General features: G+C 38.4%; 1 protein-coding gene across 5 annotated transcripts in view; it reads right to left on the bottom strand.

Annotated features, from left to right (window-relative positions):
- The window catches only part of R3HCC1L (R3H domain and coiled-coil containing 1 like), a 65,460-nt gene extending 52,056 nt beyond the window's left edge, over positions 1–13,404 (bottom strand). For 3 of the 5 annotated variants that reach the window (XM_061162331.1, XM_061162336.1, XM_061162335.1), the window contains exons 1-2: positions 13,297–13,389; positions 542–645 (exon numbers count right to left, since the gene is read on the bottom strand). The gene's annotated coding sequence lies outside the window, so the exon portion shown is untranslated. Of the gene's footprint in view, positions 1–541; positions 646–12,973; positions 13,114–13,296 lie in introns of those variants that run through there. The other 2 variants (XM_061162333.1, XM_061162334.1) reach the window with 2 other exon arrangements.
- Positions 13,405–14,558: the final 1,154 nt, after the last annotated feature.

Raw genomic sequence — 14,558 nt, 5'->3', positions numbered from 1 at the left:
GAAAAAAAATTAATTAAAAATAAACATATATAGGGTAACATTTTAAAAATTAAAATCAGTTTCACTAGCTATCTAATTAGTTTTCATCCATAATTTCTTTGATAGCCTTATTCATTCTGCTTTATTATGGTTTCCTGAGGATTTTACTGATCATATAGTCTTCCTGAATCAGTTCATCAAACTCCTACCATAACACTGCATCTTTGCTGCTCCCTATTTGAACTACAGAGAAGCTAGAGCTGACCAGGAAAGATGTTAATTCTCAGTTCTTATGGTAGAAAGAGACTGAAAAGAGCAAAGCTAGTAATCCAACTTTGAGAATCAATTCCAATATTTAACAAGCCCCTATTCTCTTTACAACAAACATCAAAATTTAAGAAAGACAGTGAATAGAAGCAAGAAAATCTTCAAAAGATCCTGAAAGTCTTTCAAGATACTGCCACTTTCAAACTTGTTACATATGAGAGTTACAAAGTAAAATGGCACTTAAAAAATACAAAACATAAGCAGAGTAAATAATATTTATAGTTAACTGACTTACCAAATAAGTGGCATTTATTTTTTGAATAATAAAACTCTAGAAGGTGCAGACAGGCTGTATCTGAGGCAAATGGTACAAAAGTTCCCTTCTGATAGCAGCCTCTCCTGGAAAATAATAATGATAAAAGTTAATTTTACAAAAATGTGTAATTATCATTTCTTTGACACCTGTCTGTGCATTTAACTTTCATGATCTCATTTCATGAATACTCTGAGTTTCACACAGTGATTTGCCATAGAATGGGCAATGAAAATAAACACATGCATAAAAATACTTTTTAGAAGTTCAACAACAGAACAGAATAAGGAAATGCCATTTTTTCTCCTTCTCAGTCCTCTGAGAACTAGTCTGAGGGGACAAAACATCTACTAAATGCCATGAAAGAGAGAGAGAGAGAGACGGAGATAAGAAACAAAATAATACAAATGACTGAAATACAAAAAGATGTTCAACTTCTAGTCATTACTGTAGTTCTAACTTTTAGGATGGTACATGGTGGATGTTCAATAAGAATATGTTGAATGGACAGCTAGCTAGACAAATAAAAAAATAAACCATCATCAGTTAGCAAAGAAAAAATAAATCACATCAGTTAGCAAAGAAATCCACAATAAATCTACTATTTTATCCATCAGACAAGCAAAGATTAAAAAGTAAGGTCTGTTTTGGTGAGTAAAGACTGAATAGGGCTCCACATTGTTAATGTAGATACATATTTTATTAATATAGAAAGCATTTTAACAATATTCCAAAATCTTTTATATATCAAAGGACCTTTGGATCCAGCAATTCTCCTTTAAAAAATTTATCATAAGGAAATAACTGGACTTCTACAGGACTCTTAAAAACTGACGGAGAAAAAAAAAAGTCTGATAGAAAAATGAACTTAAAAATATAATTCACAAAGAAAGATACTAAAATGACCTTTATATATTCTATGAAAAGATTATTAACTACAAAGTGAGTATTAAAACTACATTGAGATACTTTGTTTCTAACTACAAATAGGATAGCAAAAATTAAAAAGCATACCAACATACTTGGATGATTAGTTTATGGGAAAAACTCTCATACAATGCTGGTGCAAATTCAAACTTGTACAACCACCCACAGAAAGGGATTGAGCAATATTTAAGAAAACTATATTTGCTTTTAAACTTTTGACCTAACTATGCAATTTTAGGTATTTACCCAAACATACACTTACAACATACAAAAATATATATAAAAAAGGTTAGTTTACTACAGCACTGCTTATAAATTCAAAACACTGGAAACGGCATGAGAATGGTTAAGGTTATCACAACAGAGTACTGTGCAACCATAAGAGGGAGGAACAGACAAAGGGAGGATGGGACGGTGAGTGCTATAAATTGATATGGAATGGATTCCAAAACATATTGAAGTGAAATGGTTAATTCAAAAAAAGCAAAGTACAAAAGAGTATCTACAGTATGCTAAATTTTGTGAAAAAGTTAAGAAATTTTAAAAAAATGTGTTATCTCCTCATACCTGGGGGAAAAAACACCAAACAGGTAATCCAGAGACTGATGAGACTGATTACCTATAAAGGCTGGGCGAAAACAGGGTGAAAAATAAAGAAGAAATGGGTGACACTGCTTTGAGTGTGTATATATATATTTAATATAATTCTGACTTTTGGAACCATATTAATGCTTCACATGCTCAAAAATAAATAAGATCAATTAGGATGGGGAGAAAAACTTAGAATACAATAGAAATGAACTGTATTGCAAATGACTAACATAACTATGTTACAGAAAGAAAGTTGGGGAGAAAACTAACCCAAGTAACTTCTGAACGTGGTTTCTTGCTCAGTGATGTCCAATAGAAAGATAATGGATGCCACATATGTAATTTAATATTTTCTAGCAGCCATGTTAAAATGGTTAAAATTAACTTTATTTTATCTAATATATCTAAAATATTTCAACATATAACATATTATTTAAATATTAATGGGATATTTCACATTTCTTATTTCATACTAAGTTTACAAAATCCAGTATGCATTTTACATTTACAACACATCTCAATTCATGCAGTTAATGGCTACTTTACTGACCAGTGACGATTTAGACTATATGCCCATAGGAAAAGGAAAACAAATATTGAACTCTTTTTAAGCAGTGGTATGAAACTATTCTCTGGTATTCTAGGACTAGGCCAATAAGTAAAAATGCGAAATCATAGGGACAAGTTTCTCACTTTTGGAAGAGGGGGTTATAAATACAGAATAAACCCTGTAGTGTTGGACTGGGACCAGAAGTATTAATATAAACTCAATGCTTTCAGTAGACAGATAAAGATGTATATGAATGTGTGTATAAGTGACAAAGGCAAGGCAAAAGGAAACAGCAATCAGCTTGAATGGGCTCCCACTGACCAAATCAGTAACAGCATCAAAATAAATAATGAAAAAAAGTATTATAAGTAAGTACAGGAGACATGATGGAATTAGAAAATCATCATTTAGGAACCATCATGAAAATGATTCAGGCAGAAATACAAAAGTTAGTAAAAGTTCAAGAAGTAGTAGGAAATTTACAAAATCTCGAAGTATTTTTTCAAAGATACCTCAAAATTATAAACACAATGTCAATGTACTTAATCACTGAATATTCACTTTGGTTAAAATGGTTAAAGTGATAAATTTTATGCATATTTTACCACCAAAGTAATTATAAAAGGAAAAATAGTAACTTTGCACTGGAAAACCTGGCAAATACTACCTTTAAAGGAGTGATCCAAGACCACATTACTAATATTTCAACATCCTGTGCCTCCTGACACAATGCCCTGAGAAGTACAACATTACTTCTGTGGTACTCCTGCCAGAAATGGGTAAACTGAAGCCAGTAATGAGAAAACAGCAGATAAACCCAATTTATAAACATTCTACAAAAGAACTGATGCCTTTGAATTGTGGTGCTGGAGAAGACTCTTAAGAGTCCCCTGGACTGCAATGAGATTAAATCAGTCAATTCTAAAGGAAATTAACACTGAATATTCATTGGAAGGACTGATGCTAAAGCTGAAGCTCCAATACTTTGGCCACTTGATGCAAAAAGCTGACTCACTGGAAAAGACCCTGATATTGGGAAAGATTGAAGACAAAAGGAGAAGACAATGGCAGAGGATGAGATGGTTAGATAGTATCACAGACTCAATGGACATGAATCTGACCAAACTCCAGGAGACAGTGAAGGACAGGGACACCTGGCAAGCCGCAGTCCATCGGATAGCAAAGAGTAGGACACAACTTAGCGACTCAACAATAATAACAGCAAAATAACTGGCCTGTACTCTTCAAAAATGTTAATGTCATGCAAAAACAAAGACTGAGGAAATGTTCCAGATTAAAGGAAACTAAAGAGACATGACAACTGAATACACTCCAAGAGCCAGAATTTTCTTTTGCTACAAAACAGTACATTATAGGGATAATGAGTGAAATCTGAATAAGTCTGTGGACTACAGTATAATATTAAATCAATGTTAATTTCCTGATTTTGATAACTGTACTATGCTTTCATGAAAGAATGTCCTTGCCTTTAGAAAATGTACTCTTAAGTATTTAGGTAAACAGGAATAAGTCTGTATCTTACTCTCAAACAGGGAAAACACTCTCCCTTTATTGTTAGAAGACCTTCATATTTCCAACATTAAAAGAACATAAACATACAAAATATGGAAGCTTTAAAAATAAAAAACTCTAAAGCAAATACTTATTCATTTAGTGGATAGAGAAAATTCAGTCATTATAATACTAGGGAGATTGTAGGCCTGACCTTACATACAAACTCATTAATGATCAGGAGAGTGCAAATAACACATTTAATTAAATTTGCTCATTTATCTATTTTGGGAAGTACGATTAACAGCATTAACAGCAGTGAGAGAGAGTAGTAATATAAAAGGACAGAGACAGATTAAAAACAATGGCCCAAAACAAACCAAACTGGAAAGTGAATAGACGGCTAGGTAAAATTAGAAGCTTAAAAGAACTAAAGAAAGATATCAGACGCTTAAATACTATCAATTTTAAAGCAGGCTGTTGCTATATGAAGCAATTTTGGCAAACACTAAATGAGGAAATGCTAAATGAGGAAATATATATATTAATGTATATATCTATACACATATCACACACATGCATACATATACATACATACCCATCACCTTTTTCCCTATAAGAGACTGATAATCCTTACTTAAGGATTCATGAAGGGATAACACCCTAAAAACAGAGTACTATTGATGTAGTTTGATAAGAATAGTTTCATACTCATAGTTTCACAAGTACAGAAACTCTATCAAGGATTATCAATAAAGAATTAAACTATCCTAAGCATGGCAACCCACTCCAGTATTTTTGCCTGGGACAAAGAAGCCTGGAGGGCTACAGTCCATGGGTCGCAAAGAGTCGAACATGACTGAAGCGGCCTGGCACACACACACAGACTATTAATTCTGTTATCTACCCTATATTCTTCAACTAGCTACCCTTGGGTTATCCTTATTTTTCCTCATTTTTCTCTCCAGGCACTGAGCATTCAAAATATTCTACATTTCCCAACCTCTCCTGCAGGAAGGTGTGGCTCTGTGACCAACAGAATTCCTATTCCAAAAGTGGTACATCTAATTTCCAGGAAGTATCTTTCAAGGGAAGAAGATGTGTCCTCTTCCTCCTTTCTGCTGGTTCATACATGGATGAAGAGGCTGGAGCTCCAACAGCCATCTTAGACCACCAAGCAACTTTGGAAAAGAATAGAATCCATGCACAGTGGAGCAACATGACACCATGACAAACCACAACTGTCCCAGACCACTTCTGGAATTCGTGACACTGAGAGAAATGAACTTCTATCACGCTTAAGTCTCTATTATTTGACTGCAACCAAATCTTATCCTAATTAATATAACCTCTATACTAATGTACACTCCTGATTTTCTTTCTCTCTCTAAACAATCTTCCACTGCTCCTTTGCTGGCTCTTTTTCTGCTTCGCACTCCCTTACCATGAATATTCCCCAATATTCTATCCTTGGCCAAACTTCACAGTGAGGAAAATTTATCTTTTCTGCTCTTCTCCCACTAAGTTCTAGGTCACACATTCTAAAAAGCCTCATTCCTATATGTCCGATCATTTATTTGAGCTCTGATTTTAACTCTAGCTGTCTATCATTCCATTTGTACAAGATGTAATTAAACAGGAACATAAGTGATTTTTAAAACTTAAAAGATAAACAGACAAAATGGAGATGGTAACAACAGTAGTTGCTGTGACGGTAATAAATAGCTAACACTCAGCAAGCTTTTAAAATATGCCAGACACCATTCTAGTAGCTAATCCTCACAATAATCCTATGAAGCAGGAAGTATTATCACCATCTTCCTTTTAAAAAATGAGGAAACTGAGACCCAGGCAAGTTAAGAAACTTATTCAAGATACAGAATTAATGTACTAAAGAGATCACTCAAACCTAGTCTTCCAGAACCCACCCTCTTAACCAGTAGCACTAGCATCTCTTCTCGGAATGCTATCACAGCTTAAGGTTGTTCTCAGCAGTGATGACAGTTATCTAAATATCCAGCATGGTAATAAATTTCATGCCTCGGCAGATTAACTTTTAGGGACCGTCAAATATCACTTAGAAATAAATATGGTAAATAAGATGAGTGATCAAGCAAGATAATATTCTTGGGCACAGAAGATATGACCATAAAGTAATGAGATTAGTTTTCTTGTATGGCTCTAATGGTTCTGAAAGCAGTTCCAAAAGACAAATTCCAAAGAATAATTATTTGCTAGAATAAATGCATGGTCTTAAGAATGATTACTTTAAAAAGGACAGCATTCATTTATATAAATTTAATAATGAAGATCTTTACTTTTAAAGTACCAGATTTTTCAACTACCACTCAAACCTACAACTTGTGAAAGCACTTGAACTCATTGTCTTTCTCCCTAGACCTCTCTGAGAGCCTTCCTCAATGTCACTATCAAAATACTACAATACAGCTATCTGTCAAACTCAAAACTTTGAGGTATTCCAACTTTCAGCTTTTCTAACCCTACACTTATTGTTCTTCCTCCACAAGAGCTATTATGCTTTCTATTTCTACTTTATTCCATGACTATCCTATTGCCCTACCCTAAAGCCACTCCCTACTTGGCGTTACCCCACTAAGCCACCAGGACAATCTCTCTCAAATACTGTTTTCATCATGACTTTCAACAAAAATATCATCTTTAAGGATCAAATCTAAGTTATTTAGCCCAGCCTTCAGAACCTTCCATTATTTCTTCATTATTCCCATATACATGTAAACCTAGCAAATCACATCTCTTTACTACTCATCATCTTCCATTTGTGCAATATTGTTAAAATACCCCTTCTGTCTCATTCAGTAAACATATTGCACTTTTTGCTTCTAGCTTCTCATCACTCTATGTGGAATTTTCTTCTGTCCTCTCAATTTATCATTCTATCACTTCCTTCAAGATCCTCCTCTTCCATGGAGTCCTAATAACCTCAAATAGATACTGCTCTATTTTACATTTAGTAAAATGGGATGAACTGCAAAGATTGACCAGACTATGTAAGAAAACAGACATCCCAGAAATAAACCCACATTTTCAGGGTCAATTAATCAACAATACTGGAGGCAAGACTACACAATGGGGAAAACAGTCTCTTCAATAAATGCTGGTAGGAAAACTGGACACCCACATGTAAAAGAATACAACTACACCACTTTCTTACACCAAATACAAAAATAAACTCAAAATGGATGAAAGACTTAAATGTAAGACCTGAAACCATAAAACTGCTAGAAGAAAACATAGGCAGCACACTTTGACATCAGTCTTAGCAATATTTTTTTGAAATCTGTTTCCTTGGGAAGGGCAACAAAACCAAAAATAAACAAATGCAACTACATCAAACTCAAAAGCTTCTGCAAACCAAAGGAAACCATCAACAAAATGAAAAGGCAGGCCTCGTTATATGTTGCTTGGGTTGTGAGATTATGAGTTTTGTTGGTGTTCTTTAAACTGTTCTGTATTTTCCAAGTTTTCCACAGTAAGCATGTATTTAATTTTTTTTTTTAAAGAAAAAAGTATTTCAAAAAAGAAACTAATCATTTAATTTTTTAAAATGAGTATATCTATGAGGGCTTCCCTGGTGGCTTAGCGGTAAAGAATCCGCCTACAATGCAGGAGACACGCAGAAGCCGCAGGTTCAATCCCTGAGTCAGGAAGATGCCGTGGAAAAGAAATGGCAAACCACTCCAGGATTTCTGCTTGGGAGATCTCATGGACAGAGAAGCCTGGCAGGCTGCAGTCCATAGGGTTGCAAAAGTGTTGGACGCGACTGAACAACAATCCTATGAAGGGGTCAAGTAAGCAGTTAACAGGCCTGCAGCCAAAGTTGGCTTGGTGTTTGTATTTTGAATAAGCAAAATAAAATGAGTGCTTAAGGGAAAATTTTAGTGTAATAAAAATTGTATAAACATGTTACTTGATTTACTACTAAAATCTGCATTTCTTCCCTCTCTTGGCTAATTACAAACATCTACAAGATCTCCCCAAGTAACAGATAAAAACTCAAAAAACTAACTCAACAAGCTCTTGGCCATGCCCTCCTGGTTGCTCCCTCTTGCAGTCTTTCACCAGTTCCCTCCCTGAATCCACCTGTCATTTCTAAGTCAGCCCTTTCCTCTACATCTGTTTACCCCTCTTTCTAACTGCCTCAGTCTGATTGTCCCTCTAAAGTGTTTCTGATGTCCCCTGTCTGTCTCTGACTAACCCTCACTCTCTGCTTTTGCTGTGTATCCTCTTTCTGTCTCAGGGACAAGTTACCCACCCCAATGTGAGACTTTTCCTCTCTCTGTCTCTGCCCTTCCGTCAGTCTTTCCCCTACAGTTAGTTACCCCATTTCCAAGACATCCTTGTTAACTTTTCCCTCTACTCTTTATAAACAAGCAGGGTTGGTATTATTAACCCTGTTTTACAGATGATAAGAAAAAAACAACCAGGGCTGCTGGTATAAATTTCAGAGGGGAATGTTTAAATCCAAGGGCTTCCCTTCTTTAATACTCATCTGGTATTCCATGGCAAAGAACCTGAAACAGCCCGTATACAAGCCAGGATTAACACTACACCTATTCGTTCCTAAAGAGGCGAATCTCATAATAAGAATACCACATACCATTTGCCCATATTTTTGCCTTTGTACTAAGTTAAACAGTCATGAATTTGTCCATTCTAGAAATTCATATTACCATATGTACAGGTTAACTCATGTTATTTGGGAACCTCAGAATATTAGGCACAAGAATCTGCTGCTTCTAACAGTGCTTCTCTGCTTCTGTTGTTATCCCTAGTCTAAACCAGCCATGTTTGACATAAAAATAAATAATAACGAAAAATTTTACAAAAGGGGCACAAGGGACAACAGATAAAACTGAAGAACAAATTTGAAGAATAACAAACTAGACAGAGGCTAGCATGAGACTGTGAAAATGCATACCATGGACTGTGAGCAACAGGTCCATGTTCCACTGCGAGGAAAATACTCTCTCCACATGCAGGTTTACCTCTGCACAGCAATACCCTATAACTTCTCTTCTCTCTAAACCTCTGACAACTGGGATTCCTCTGTCATTCTAATAAGCTCTCAGGAGTTCAGGAGTTACCCAGGCTTCATTCATCCTACTGGGCTCATTAACAGAAAACTCTGCATGCTTTCCCCACTAGCTAAGAACACATTTCCTGGTGGGTGGCATAGTAGAAGTAGGTTCTCTTTTAAGATATGAACATCCTAGTTCCATTTCTTCTCACTTCTCCTGTGGGTGGGATGCCTGCAACCAATACAATTCAACAACTAAATGTCTAAAATATAGTTCAGGTTAGTGATTATCAAAGATCATCCCATAGGTCACCAGTTTTATACACAGTGCGAGTGCTAGTCTTGTATTGCAGTTTTATATAATTAAAAATCTACACTTCTACTTTTGGCACTAGTTCATTTACTTCTGTCATGTCTAATGAGTGCACAAGTGCCAAATCAACAATACACTAGTCTTATCACTCATTCTGGTGAGATAGTTTGTAAATGGTGAGCTAATGAGGACAGGGTCACAGATTGAAACACATTAGACAATTAGTTTTGCTATTTTTCAGGGTTCAGTGGGCACGGTCAACAAACTTAACCTTGGCTAAAAAAATTACAGTGATCATGTGAAGCTTTATGAGAGTGAATATATATGTATCACCTAAATTCATGACTATAAGAAAATATAATAACTAAACACAGTAACGATAATACTGTCTTTCAACTAAGCCTGAAAATGGGTCTATCTTCCAAAAATTTCTTTTAAATAAAAAAGTCAAGAACAAAAATGTTTAAAACATAAAGGAAAAAAATAACATGGTACAGCACACAAAGCAGATTTTAATGGAAATGACTATTGTTACAGTTTATACACAAGTCTGTAGTAGGAAAAAAAAATTGTCATCTTGCTGATTCTTAACTACAGGTCAGGGTGAAACTGGTAAAGTGGAACCAGGGGAAACCACATAAAAAAGAGAGTAAAGGAAACAGTTCCTAGACAGTTGAATCTTCAGACAACTTGTAATAAACACAGCATCTGAAGGAATGAAAAGTAAACATTTCAATTCTTAACTCTAAGACTCTGCTTGGACCAACAAATCAGTTTTCTCTAGTAGACGTTCCCCCGTGGTTTCTCTAAACTCTCACTCCTTGTAGATACACACACACACACACCAGTGCCACCATAAGCACTTGTCACTAAGTTATCACTTTCAGAAACTGAGAGTCACCAAATCTTCTGGCCCCTACCAACTCAATTGAACTTTTAGAGTCAAATAGTCTGGCTTTAAAAAAAAAAGGCAGGGAGGGTGGGAAGCCAGTAAAAAATGCTCTATAAAACTCTACCCTAGTCAATAGTCAATATCTAAGTCATTAACAATGCAGCAATGAAAATAAAAGACGCTTACTCCTTGGAAGGAAAGTTATGACCAACCTAGACAGCATATTAAAAAGCAGAGACATTACTTTGCCAACAAAGGTCTGTCTAGTCAAGGCTATGGTTTTTCCAGTAGTCATGTATGGATGTGAGAGGTGGACTATAAAGAAAGCTGAGCGCCGAACAACTGATGCTCTTGAACTGTGGTGTTGGAGAAGACTCTTGAGAGTCCCTTGAACTGCAAGGAGATCCAACCAGTCCATCCTAAAGGAGATCAGTCCTGGGTGTTCATTGGAAGGACTGATGTTGAAGCTGAAACTCCAATACTTTGGCCACCTGATGTGAAGAGTTGACTCATTTGAAAAGACCCTGATGCTGGGAAAGATTGAGGGCAGGAGGAGAAGAGGATGACAGAGGATGAGATAGTTGGATAGCATCACTGACTCAATGGACATGGGTTTGGTTGGCCTCCGCCAGAGTTGGTGATGGACATGGAGACCTGGAGTGCTGCAGTTCATGGGGTGGCAAAGAGCGACTGAAATGAACTCAACTGAAGTTATTAACATAGATAATTGTTCTGCTACAAGCTACAATGCGCAGAAAGACACAAAACTAAATTCTTATTATGGGTTATCAATGAAGCACTGGCCCAATAGCACACCCCAGCAACAAGAGCGTTCTGGAATCTTCTAAATGTAAAAATCTTTATATAAAATGCAACTGCTTTAAAAAAAAAACCTAAGCACTTCTTAGTGCTTCTTTAAGTTTATGGGTTAAGGATAACTATCCTCACTTTACGAACAACAACAACAAAATTGAATCTTAAGAAAATACTTTACCTAAAATTTCATCACTTTTTACCATCATCATAGTCATCAATTAGAATAGCAACAAAATAATGAGCACGTACTCACTCCAGCACTACTTTATATTCACCTCTCATTTAATCTGTATAGACACCTTAACAGGCAAATGATATCATCTTCTTTTCAGAAATTAGTAGACAAGCTTAAAGAGATTAAATAATTTGCCAGATCTCATGAACTGGAAGTCACAGCACCAGGATTTCAACTCAGATTTGTTCAGCTTTATACATTCAACAATTGTGCCATCCTTTGGTTTCAGAACCACATTCAAGTATTTTCCAACCAATGATTTCAGAAATAATACAAGACTACCTAATTACTATACTGCCAAACCCACAAAAAGTTGACTGTAAAATCCTCACTCTCTACAAGGGGAAAGAGAAACAAAGTCACCTGCTTGGAGTCTCAGACTGAACTCCCAGAATAAAAACTAGATATGAATACTGGCTGTTTATATTCTGAATTCTAACTATGAGGTAACACAGACTCCTAACACATGTATCTAGGATAGGTAAAAATAACTCCAATAGTTCTCATTTCAGCTAGTATACATTCAGGTTAGTGATACTGTGATACAATCAGAGCTAGGTTTAGAACAAGTAGTACCTCAAAAGGGCCGACCAGCTGGGGACAAGCATAAGCCTAGCACTACACATGAGGAACATTAAGTACTTTCCGGGATACTTGTCCACTGTGTAGCACTTTAGAAAGGATGGCTGTAACAAAGCAAGAGGAGAACAAGATTGCTGGTAAGTGCGTGCACGCAAGCTGGTGGGACAGAACAATCCAAATTCTGGTGGGACCTTAAAATCCAGACGAAGTTTAAAATTGACTCCACAGGTGATGGGGCCCTAATGTTACCTCTTCACCAGGAACAAGACATAAGAACATCTGTATGATTCACTTTCGTTTCCAAAGACATTTTCCCCCTATTTACTAACTCATTTGATCTTCATACGGTTCACGTTTATGATCAAGTCCATAAAGACATGAACACGGTTTGAAAATTCAACTGACCTGGGCTGGAGACAGAAAAGACAGTGAGATTGTTATATGGGAAACATCCTTTCTGACACATGTCACTTCTGCTAGACCGCTGGACACTGGAAGGCAGGCAGGCCAAAGACGAAAACCCCCATTTTTCAGATTGGGAAACCCGGGAGGCAATAAACGGGCTACAAAAGATAACGATGCAGCAAGTGGGAGGCCCGAGACTCTATCCAGGACATCAGATTCCAAATCCTGTGCTTCTTCCCTACTCAACTCTGAGAGGAGGCTTTTATTGATAAAGAAAACTTTAAAAAGCGGACTTGGAGTTTTTCGAGGGTGGCCCAAGAAAACCAGGAAGTATACCTTCCCTCGCGAACAGACAGCTCACTCCGAGCTCATAGCCCGGGGCTCCCAGCCAGCCCAGCGGACTCGCTCCAGAGGCTCAGGGCTCGCGCCCCGAAATCGCCCGAAGCCCTGGGGTAGTCTCAGGTGGCCCCCGGTGTCCACATCCTCCTACCCACTGGAGAGAAAAAGGGGTCCCCAAGTCCCCAGTCAGTACCTGTTGAAACACAGGAAAGGAACTGCCCCTTCGCAGACAGTATTTGGGGAGAACACCCAAAGCAAGCACGCAGCCCAAAGAAGGAAAAAGTGGTCTGAGACGGTCCCCCGCAACCCAGGGCCCGCAGGGGTCGAAGGGCGGGAGCTTCCCAGTAACCTCCGCCGCAGGCGGGGGCCGGCCCCACGCGTCACGTGAGAAGAAAAATACCGGTAACAAAACGGGAAAGAAAGCTTGTCCCAAGTGTTGAGGGAGACTTGGAAGCCCCGAGCCCCAGTCTGGAGTGCGGAGGGAGGGAGGGACAGGTACGCGAAGCAACTTGTTACCCGGCGCGTCTTGGCTCTCCGCATCCGCCGCCTCCTCCAAGCTCTAGCCCTTCCGCTCGAGCCTCCGAGACGTGCGCCAGGCCTCGGCTCCGCCCCCCAGCGCCGCGCAGCCTTCTGGGGACTGTAGTCTCCGCGAGGCCGGCCTGCGTAGGCGGCCTCCGGGTCACGTGGGGGGAGGAGCAGGCAAAAGGGCGCAGCCCCGGCGACGTGTGCGCTGCTGTCCGCTCACTCCTCCCCCCTCCCTCTCAGCTATAAAGGGGCTCAGAGCGTCTAACGTCCTGGTCAGTCGTACCATCCCTCCTCCTCACAGCAAAGCTTTTTGAAAAAGGTAGTCTGAACTGGCTGTCGCCACTTCCTCCTTCGTCCTCTGCCCGGCAGCTTCTGCCCCGAAAGAAAGTGCCCTCGTCACCATCACTCATCGAAGGTAGTTTCAAGTCACCAACTTAAGCTTTAAGCAAAGTTTGATGCTGTTGGACATTATCACTTATTTTCCAACTATCTTCAGGTTTTCCTTGTTCCTCTCTGGTCATTCTTCTCAGTCTCCAAAAATTCTTTTTCTAACCTGCTTCTTAAATATCAGTGTTCTCCAGAGTTCTTGGAGAACACTGATATTTAAGTCTCCTTTTGGGCTTCCCTGGTGACTCAGAGGGTAGAGCCTCCCTGCAGTACAGAAGACCGGGGTTCGATCCCTGGGTTGAGAAGATCTGCCGGAGAAGGAAATGGCCACCCACTCCAGTATTCTTGGCCTGGGAAATCCCATAAATCCTGTAAAGCCTGACGGGTTACAATCCATGGGGTCGCAAAGAGTCGGACACAACTGAGCAACTAATATTTTCACACCCAACAAGCACTTGAAATGTAGCAACTTTAAAAGTGACTCTTCCCTCCTCCCTATTCACTAACACTCACTCCAACCTTCAACCTAGATTCCTCCGTCTCACTTCTTACACTGTGTCCAAATGGGCACCAGATTGTGTAGATTCTATGTCCTGAGCGTGTCTTGAATCTGTTTCCTCTTTACACCCACCGCCAGAGATTTAAATCAGACTTGTCTCGTTTTTTACCTGATTACAGCATGGGCTTCCTTACTGGGCCCAGCACTTCAGCACCTCTGCGGGTTCTTCTCCACTGCCATACCTCTGTGGGTTCCTCCCCACTGCCATCAGGCCTATTTATGTAACCAGCAAAATTTAATCACATCACACTTTTCGTTAAACCAATTAAAGGATCCACTTGATTGGCTTTGAGAAGAGAAAAGGAAG

Source organism: Dama dama, chromosome 15, assembly GCF_033118175.1.
Source record: "Dama dama isolate Ldn47 chromosome 15, ASM3311817v1, whole genome shotgun sequence".
Lineage (NCBI taxonomy): Eukaryota > Metazoa > Chordata > Mammalia > Artiodactyla > Cervidae > Dama > Dama dama.
This window is presented reverse-complemented; position numbering and strand designations above follow the sequence as displayed.